At 39.0% G+C, this 9,116-nt stretch overlaps 1 non-coding gene across 1 annotated transcript; it reads right to left on the bottom strand.

Annotated features, from left to right (window-relative positions):
- Positions 1–465: 465 nt before the first annotated feature.
- LOC148563903 (small nucleolar RNA R71) lies at positions 466–573 on the bottom strand. The gene has a single exon (XR_015884306.1). It is a non-coding gene; the product is annotated as a small nucleolar RNA R71 (small nucleolar RNA).
- Positions 574–9,116: the final 8,543 nt, after the last annotated feature.

Raw genomic sequence — 9,116 nt, 5'->3', positions numbered from 1 at the left:
AAACTAAGAGAAGCTAAAATACAACAATCCAGAGATAACCTTACAGAAATTTTTGAACAAGAAGAGGATATGGCAGCCGAAAATAATAATAATGCAAGGAGGATGCTTGGTGACTTTACTGCACCTAATTCTAATTTACATGGAAGAAGCATCTCCATCCATACCATTGGAGCAAACAATTTTGAGCTTAAACCTCAATTAGTTTCTCTAATGCAACAAAATTGCAAGTTTCATGGACTTCCATCTGAAGATCCTTTTCAGTTCTTAACTGAATTCTTGCAGATCTGTGATACTGTTAAGACTAATGGGGTAGATCCTGAAGTCTACAGGCTCATGCTTTTCCCGTTTGCTGTAAGAGATAGAGCTAGAGTGTGGTTGGACTCTCAACCCAAAGATAGCCTGAACTCTTGGAATAAGCTGGTCACGGCTTTCTTAGCCAAGTTCTTTCCTCCTCAAAAGCTGAGTAAGCTTAGAGTGGATGTTCAAACCTTCAGACAGAAGGAAGGTGAATCCCTTTATGAAGCTTGGGAGAGATACAAGCAACTGACCAAAAAGTGTCCTTCTGACATGCTTTCAGAATGGACCATCCTAGATATATTCTATGATGGTCTGTCTGAATTAGCTAAGATGTCATTGGATACTTCTGCAGGTGGATCCATTCACCTAAAGAAAACGCCTGCAGAAGCTCAAGAACTCATTGACATGGTTGCTAATAACCAGTTCATGTATACTTCTGAGAGAAATCCTGTGGGTAATGGGACGCCTCAGAAGAAGGGAGTTCTTGAAATTGATACTCTGAATGCCATATTGGCTCAGAATAAAATATTGACTCAGCAAGTCAATATGATTTCTCAGAGTCTGAATGGAATGCAAGCTGAATCCAACAGTACTCAAGAGGCATCTTCTAAAGAAGAAGCTTAAGATCCTGAGAACCCTGCAATAGCAGAGGTGAATTACATGGGTGAACCATATGGAAACACCTATAATTCTTCATGGAGAAATCACCCAAATCTCTCATGGAAGGATCAACAAAAGCCTCAACAAGGCTTTAATAATGGTGGAAGAAACAGGTTTAGCAATAGCAAGCCTTTTCCATCATCCACTCAGCAACAGACAGAGAACTCTGAACAAAATACTTCTAATTTAGCAAACTTAGTCTCTGATCTATCTAAGGCCACTGTGAGTTTCATGAATGAAATAAGGTCCTCCATTAGAAATTTGGAAGCACAAGTGGGCCAGCTGAGTAAAAGAATCACTGAAACCCCTCCTAGTACTCTCCCAAGCAATACAGAAGAGAATCCAAAAGGAGAGTGCAAGGCCATTGATATAACCATCATGGCCGAATCCAAGAAGGAAGGGGAGGACGTGAATCCCAAGGAGGAAGACCTCCTGGGACGTCCAATGATCAATAAGGAGTTTCTCTCTGAGGAACCAAAGGAATCTGAGACTCATCTAGAGACCATAGAGATTCCATTGAACCTCCTTATGCCCTTCATGAGCTCTGATGAGTATTCTTCTTCTGAAGAGAATGAGGATGTCACTGAAGAGCAAGTTGCCAAGTACCTTGGTGCAATCATGAAGCTGAATGCCAATTTATTTGGTAATAAGACTTGGGGAGATGAACCTCCCCTGTTCACCAATGAACTAAATGCATTGGATCAACTGAGATTACCTCAGAAGAAATAGGATCCTGGAAAGTTCCTAATACCTTGTACCATAGGCACCATGACCTTTGAGAAGGCTCTATGTGACCTTGGGTCAGGAATAAACCTCATGCCACTCTCTGTAATGGAGAAACCGGGAATCCTTGAGGTACAAGCTGCTAGAATCTCATTAGAGATGGCAGACAATTCCAGAAAATAGGCTTATGGACAAGTAGAGGACATGTTAGTAAAGGTTGAAGGCCTCTACATCCCTGCTGATTTCATAATCCTAGATACTGGAAAGGATGAGGATGAATCCATCATCCTTGGAAGACCCTTTCTAGCCACAGCAAGAGCTGTGATTGATGTTAACAGAGGTGAACTAGTCCTTCAATTGAATGAGGACTCCCTTGAGTTTAAAATTCAAAGACATCCTTCTGTAAACATGGAAAAGAGGCATAGTAAGCTTCTCCCACTGCAGAGTCAACCAGAGCCCCCACAGTCAAACTCTAAGTTTGGTGTTGAACTCCCATATCCAAACTCTAAGTTTGGTGTTGGGGAGTCTCAACAATGCTCTGAACATCTGTAAGGCTCCATAAGAGCCCACTGTCAAGCTATTGATATTAAAGAAGCACTTGTTGGGAGGCAACCCAATTTTTATTTATCTAATTTTATTTTTATTGTTATTTTATGTCTTCATAGGTTCATGATCATGTGGAGTCACAAAAACAACTGAAAAAATTGAAGAAAAATCAAAAACAGCATAAAAAAAATAGCACACCCTAGAGGAGGAGTTCACTGGCGTTCAAACGCCAGTAAGGAGCATCTGGCTGGCGTTCAACGCCAGAACAGAGCATGGAGATGGCGCTGAACGCCAGAAACAAGCATGAAGCTGGCATTCAACGCCAGAAACATGCTGCATCTGGGCGCTGAACGCCCAGAACAAGCATCAGTTTGGCGTTTAAACGCCAGAATTGCATGCAAAGGCATTTTACATGCCTAATTGGTGCAGGGATGTAAATCCTTGACACCTCAAGATCTGTGAACCCCACAGGATCCCCACCTTCCCTCCTCATAATCCTAGTTTTTTCCACATCTTCTTCTTCATCTATTCTTTTTTCTTTTGCTCGAGGGCGAACAACATTCTAAGTTTGGTGTGGTAAAAGCATAGCTTTTTTTTAAAGGGAAAACAAAAGCTTCCATCAAGGATCTATAGCTCAGTGGTAGAACATTTGACTGCAAATCAAGAGATCTCTGAGATACCTCAGGGGATACATTTTCCTCCACACAATTATTGGGAGCAACTAAGGGTGGAACATCAAGAGCACTCCATCATCCTTCATGAAATTAGAAAAGAGCAATGAGGAAGGAGCAACAAAGACAAGGAAGAGACATAGAAGAGCTCAACGACATCATTGGTTCCTCAAGAAGAAAACGCCATCATCACTAAGGTGGACTCGTTCCTTGTTCTTAAACTTTCTGTTTTTCGTTTTCTTATGTTAAATGTTTATCTATGTTTGTGTCTTTATTACATGATCATTAGTATCTAAGTGTCTATGCCTTAAAGTAGTGAATATGAATCCATCACCTCTCTTAAATGAAAAATATTTTTAATTCAAAAGAACAAGAAGTACATGAGTTTTGAATTTATCCTTGAACTTAGTTTAATTATATTGATGTGGTGATAATACTTTTTGTTTTCTGAATGAATGCTTAAACAGTGCATATGTCTTTTGAAGTTGTTGTTTATGAATGTTAAATATGTTGGCTCTTGAAAGAATGATGACAAGGAGACATGTTATTTGATAATCTGAAAAATCATAAAAATGATTCTTGAAGCAAGAAAAAGCAGTGAATACAAAAGCTTGCAGAAAAAAAAATATGCGAAAAAAAATAATAAAAAAAAAAGAAGAAGCAAGCAGAAAAAGCCAAAAGCTCTTAAAACCAAAAGGCAAGAGCAAAAAGCCAATAACCCTTAAAACCAAAAGGCAAGGGTAAATAAAAAGGATCCCAAGGCTTTGAGCATCAGTGGATAGGAGGGCCTAAAGGAATAAAATCCTGGCCTAAGCGGCTAAACCAAGCTGTTCCTAACCATGTGCTTGTGGCGTGAAGGTGTCAAGTGAAAACTTGAGACTGAGCGGTTAAAGTCAAGGTCCAAAGCAAAAGAAGAGTGTGCTTAAGAACCCTGGACACCTCTAATTGGGGACTTTAGCAAAGTTGAGTCACAATCTGAAAAGGTTCACCCAATTATGTGTCTGTGGCATTTATGTATCCGGTGGTAATACTGGAAAACAAAGTGCTTAGGGTCACGGCCAAGACTCATAAAGTAGCTGTGTTCAAGAATCAACATACTGAACTAGGAGAATCAATAACACTATCTGAACTCTGCCAATCATTCTGAACCTCAATGGATAAAGTGAGATGCCAAAACTATTCAAGAGGCAAAAAGCTACAAGTCCCGCTCATCTTATTGGAGCTATGTTTCATTGATAGTTTGGAATTTATAGTATATTCTCTTCTTTTTATCCTACTTGATTTTCAGTTGCTTGGGGACAAGCAACAATTTAACTTTGGTGTTGTGATGAGCGGATAATTTATACGCTTTTTGGCATTGTTTTTAGTATGTTTTTAGTAGGATCTAGTTACTTTTAGGGATATTTTTATTAGTTTTTATGTTAAATTCACATTTCTGGACTTTACTATGAGTTTGTGTATTTTTCTGTGATTTCAGGTATTTTCTGGCTGAAATTGAGGGACTTGAGCAAAAATCAGATTCAGAGGTTGAAGAAGGACTGCTGATGCTGTTGGATTCTGACCTCCCTGCACTCAAAGTGGATTTTCTGGAGCTACAGAACTCAACATGGCGCGCTTCCAATTGCGTTGGAAAGTAGACATCCAGGGCTTTCCAGCAATATATAATAGTCCATACTTTGGCTGAGTTTAGACGACGCAAAAGGGCGTTGAACGCCAATTCTACGCTGCAGTCTGGAGTTAAACGCCAGAAACACGTCACGAACCAGAGTAGAACGCCAAAAACATGTTACAACTTGGCGTTCAACTCCAGGAATGACCTCTCCACGTGTAAACTTCAAGCTCAGCCCAAGCACACACCAAGTGGGCCCCGGAAGTGGATTTATGCATCAATTACTTACTTCTGTAAACCCTAGTAACTAGTTTAGTATAAATAGGACTTTTTACTATTGTATTAGACATCTTATGATTTTTAGTTCATCTTTAGATCATATTGATCACGTTTGGGAGCTGGCCATTCGGCCATGCCTGAACCTTTTACTTATGTATTTTTCAACGGTAGAGTTTCTACACTCCATAGATTAAGGTGTGGAGCTCTGCTGTTCCTCACGAATTAATGCAAAGTACTACTGTTTCTCTATTCAATTCAACTTATTCCACTTCTAAGATATTCATTCGTACTTCAATATGAATGTGATGAACGTGACAATCATTATCATTCCCCTATGAACGTGTGCCTGACAACCACTACCGTTCCACCTTAGATTGAATGAATATCTCTTGGATCTCTTAATCAGAATCTTCGTGGTATAAGCTAGATTGATGGCGGCATTCATGAGAGTCCGAAAAGTCTAAACCTTGTCTGTGGTATTCCGAGTAGGATTCAGGGATTGAATGATTGTGACAAACTTCAAACTCGCGAGTGCTGGGCGTAGTGACAGACGCAAAAGGAGGGTGATTCCTATTCTAGTATGATCGAAAACCTCAGATGATTAGCCGTGCTATGACAGAGCATTTGGACCTTTTTCACAAGAGGATGGGATGTAGGCATTGAAAACGGTGATGCCCTTACATAAAGCTTGCCATGGAAAAGAGTAGGACTAATTGGATGAAGACAGCAGGAAAGCAGAAGTTCAGAAGAACGAAAGCATCTCTATACGCTTTTCTGAAATTCTCACCAATGAATTACATAAGTATTTCTATCTTTATCTTCTATTTAATTATTATTTATTTTCAAAAACTCCATAACCATTTGATATCCGCCTGACTGAGATTTACAAGGTGACCATAGCTTGCTTCATACCAACAATCTCCGTGGGATCGACCCTTACTCACGTAAGATTTTATTACTTGGACGACCCAGTGCACTTGCTGGTTAGTTGTGCGAAGTTGTGAAGTTATGTTTGGACCATGGTATTGTGCACCAGTTATTGGCGCCATTGCCCGGGAGAGAACGAACAACAAATTTTACAACCTCAGAGTAACAATTTCGCATACCAGCATAATAGAATGGTTGTTGGTTATAGCGCATTGGAGGGGGTTGTTGCCAAGAGGGTTGATCAAATCCTTGTGGCTTCTCCCATTTTTGATTGTTCCAACCTTGATGCATGTTCCCATTATAGCTTCCATTCCCTACAACAACATTGGAACCGAACTCATAGAGACAAGGGTGAGAATTCATAGTAGCTAATAAAAACAAAAACTAATAAAAATGAAAATAAACTCCTAAAACTAGAAACACTAATAAAGAAACGAAAAGGCAAATATTTACAATAACCAATAATAAGGCACACGTTTGCAATTTCCCGGCAACGGCACCATTTTGATGAACGAATTTTTGAAGGTAAAGAATTTCACAGATAAATTCCCGTTGAAAGTATAGTTTCTAAACCAACAAAGAATCCTTTCATACAAAAACTTGTTTGTCACTTAAGCAAACCCAATAAAAATAATAACCGAATTATTTAAACCTCGGGTCATCTCTCAAGGAATTGCAGGGAGGTGTATTTATTATTGGTTATGAGATAGTATATTTTTGGGTTTTTGAAATAAGGAACAAGGAAATAAAATTGCAAGAAATTAAATTAATAACTAATAAAGCTCTTAGCAGGGTATGAGAACTGGAAATTCCATCCTAGTTATCCTTATCAATTGTGATGAGAATTATTCATTACTCCCACTTAGTTAACCCTTACTAAATAAAGAAAAGTCAAGTGGACTAATCAATTTGATTCCTCAAGTCTTAGTCAACTCCTAAGGAAATACTAGATTTAGAGGGATCCAAACCAACCAGCAAATTCCAATTATCAATCAACAAAGGAGTTTGATAACTCAAGTGTCACCAATTACTCAACCAAATCCAAAAGGAGAGGAATCTAAATATTGAAAGCATCAATCACACAAATTGAAGAAAGCAACTATAAATCTGAAATACCTCAAATTGTATTTAAATAAAGAAATCAAATCTAACATGGAGTTCATAAATCAAATTGGGAAAATAAACAAACTAAAGTAATAGAATAAATAAAAGTATAAGAGAAACTAAATTAAAGGAACATTGAACCTGGAATGGAGAACAATTAAACCTAACCTAAGAGAAATCCTAAATCCTAAAACCTAGAGAGAGGAGAGAGCCTCTCTCTCTCTCTAGAAACTACATCTAAAAACCTAAAATTATGAATTATTGATGAATGATGAGTGTTGTTTTTTATTCTTCCACTTTTTAGCCTCTAATCTGTGTTTTCTGGACCGAGAACTGGGTCAAAAACAGCCCAGAAATCGCTGGGGGCGAATTCTGCTACGCTGGATTTTATGCAGAACGACACGTGTGCATCATTTAGCTATATGGCCACTATAGCAAATTATATATCATTTCGAAGCCCCAGATGTTAGCTTTCCAACGCAACTAGAACCGCCTCATTTGGACCTCTGTATCTCAAGTTATGATCAATTGAATGCGAAGAGGTCGGGCTGGACAGCTTTGCAATTCCTTCAGTTTCTTGTATTTCTTCCACTTTTGCATGCTTTCTTTCCATCCTCTAAACTATTCCTGCCTTGTAAACCCTGAAAACACTTAACACACATTTCAAGGCATCGAATGGTAATAAGAGAGGATTAAACATAGCAAATTTAAGGCCAAAGAAGCATGTTTTCAATCATGGCACAAAATTAGGAAGGAAAATGTAAACTCATGCAAATTATATGAATAAGTGAGCAGAAAGTTGATAAAAACCACTCAAATTAGCATAAGATAAACCATAAAATAGTGGTTTATCAGCCATCCGAACCAAATCGGTTTGGTTTGGTTCAGTTTGTTCGGTTTTTTCAATCAATTAAAAAAAATACTACCATACTATTATGCAAAATCATAACATTGAAATCGACAAACACAAATACACAATAGCTAACAAAGTCTTGATCTAATGAAATTCAATGACAAAAGAATTCAAATACGACAATTAAAGAAGTTTAATAGTTCAACAGTCAATGCAGTCGGACATCTGATGCTTGTTGATTCATTCGGAAGAGGAACTGGCGGCAATCCGGAGTCGCCCATATTCTCACTTGAACTGACGTCAAACTACATAAACAAATACAACAAATCAAGGACAAAAACACAACAAATAAATTAAAAACCAGCAATAAATTGCACAATAAATCAATAACCATCAATACCAAGTTATCAACATTCAACAATAAACTGACCAATAAACTGACCAGCAATAAACTAAACAATAAATCAATAACCAGCATCCAGCAATACCAAATTATCGAGAATAAACTGAACAAAAATTGAACAATAAACTGATCTCAATAAACTGAACAATAATTCAATAACCAGCAGTACCAAATTACCAAAAATAAACTGAACAATAATATGAACAATAAAATAAACAATAAACTGATTTCAATAAACTGAACAATAAACAGCAACCAGCAACAATACCAATAATAAAATAATTCATCAATAATCCAATACCAAGTTACCAACTGCACAATACATCAATAATGCACCAGTAAATAGCAAATGGTAAACATTACCAGAATCGGTGGCTCGGGCTCCATATTGACTTGGAAGGAAGGCTGGGTGGGAGACTGGGAGGTGCTGGGTTGAACTGAAGATCGTGACCAGAACCCAGAAACGCTGCTGGGTGGTGGCGTCTCACTGGCGTGGTGCTATGCTGCCCTGTTGAGTCAGTGGGTGGTGGCGTGTTGCTAGCCTTCTGGGTCAGTGGGTGGCGTGCTGGCCTGTTGTGCGATGGCTTCGTGTTCATGGTGCACCGGCGGTGGGGGATCTCTGCTCTGTTCGCGTCTCCGTGAAGAGGAAGGCTTCGGCGTTGGGATTCGGAGGAAGGCTTCGCGGTGGTGGGACTTGGGAGGAACGTGGGTGCCACATGTGTGGAGACTCAAGGATGTGGGTGGCTGGCTCCGTGGTTGGGTGCGCAAAGGGAGAGATTTGGAGAAGGGGGAGCTACTGAGCTAGGTTAGGACGTTAGGTTTCGATTGGGGATTTGGGGGTTAGGGACGCAGTGACGCACACTCGCACAGCAGCACTCGTTTCATTCATTTGAGGGGGGTGGGGTTAGTAATTTTTAGGGTTTTTTGCCAAACTGGTTCAGTTCGATTTGGTTAGGGTTTTCATGGTCAAAACTGAAAACCGAATCGCACCGCAAAAAAATAGCAAAACAACTTTTTTCGGTTTTTTTGGTTTTCGGTTTATTA

This window comes from Arachis ipaensis, chromosome B5 (genome assembly GCF_059453495.1).
Source record: "Arachis ipaensis isolate K30076 ecotype BB chromosome B5, ASM5945349v1, whole genome shotgun sequence".
NCBI lineage: Eukaryota > Viridiplantae > Streptophyta > Magnoliopsida > Fabales > Fabaceae > Arachis > Arachis ipaensis.
This window is presented reverse-complemented; position numbering and strand designations above follow the sequence as displayed.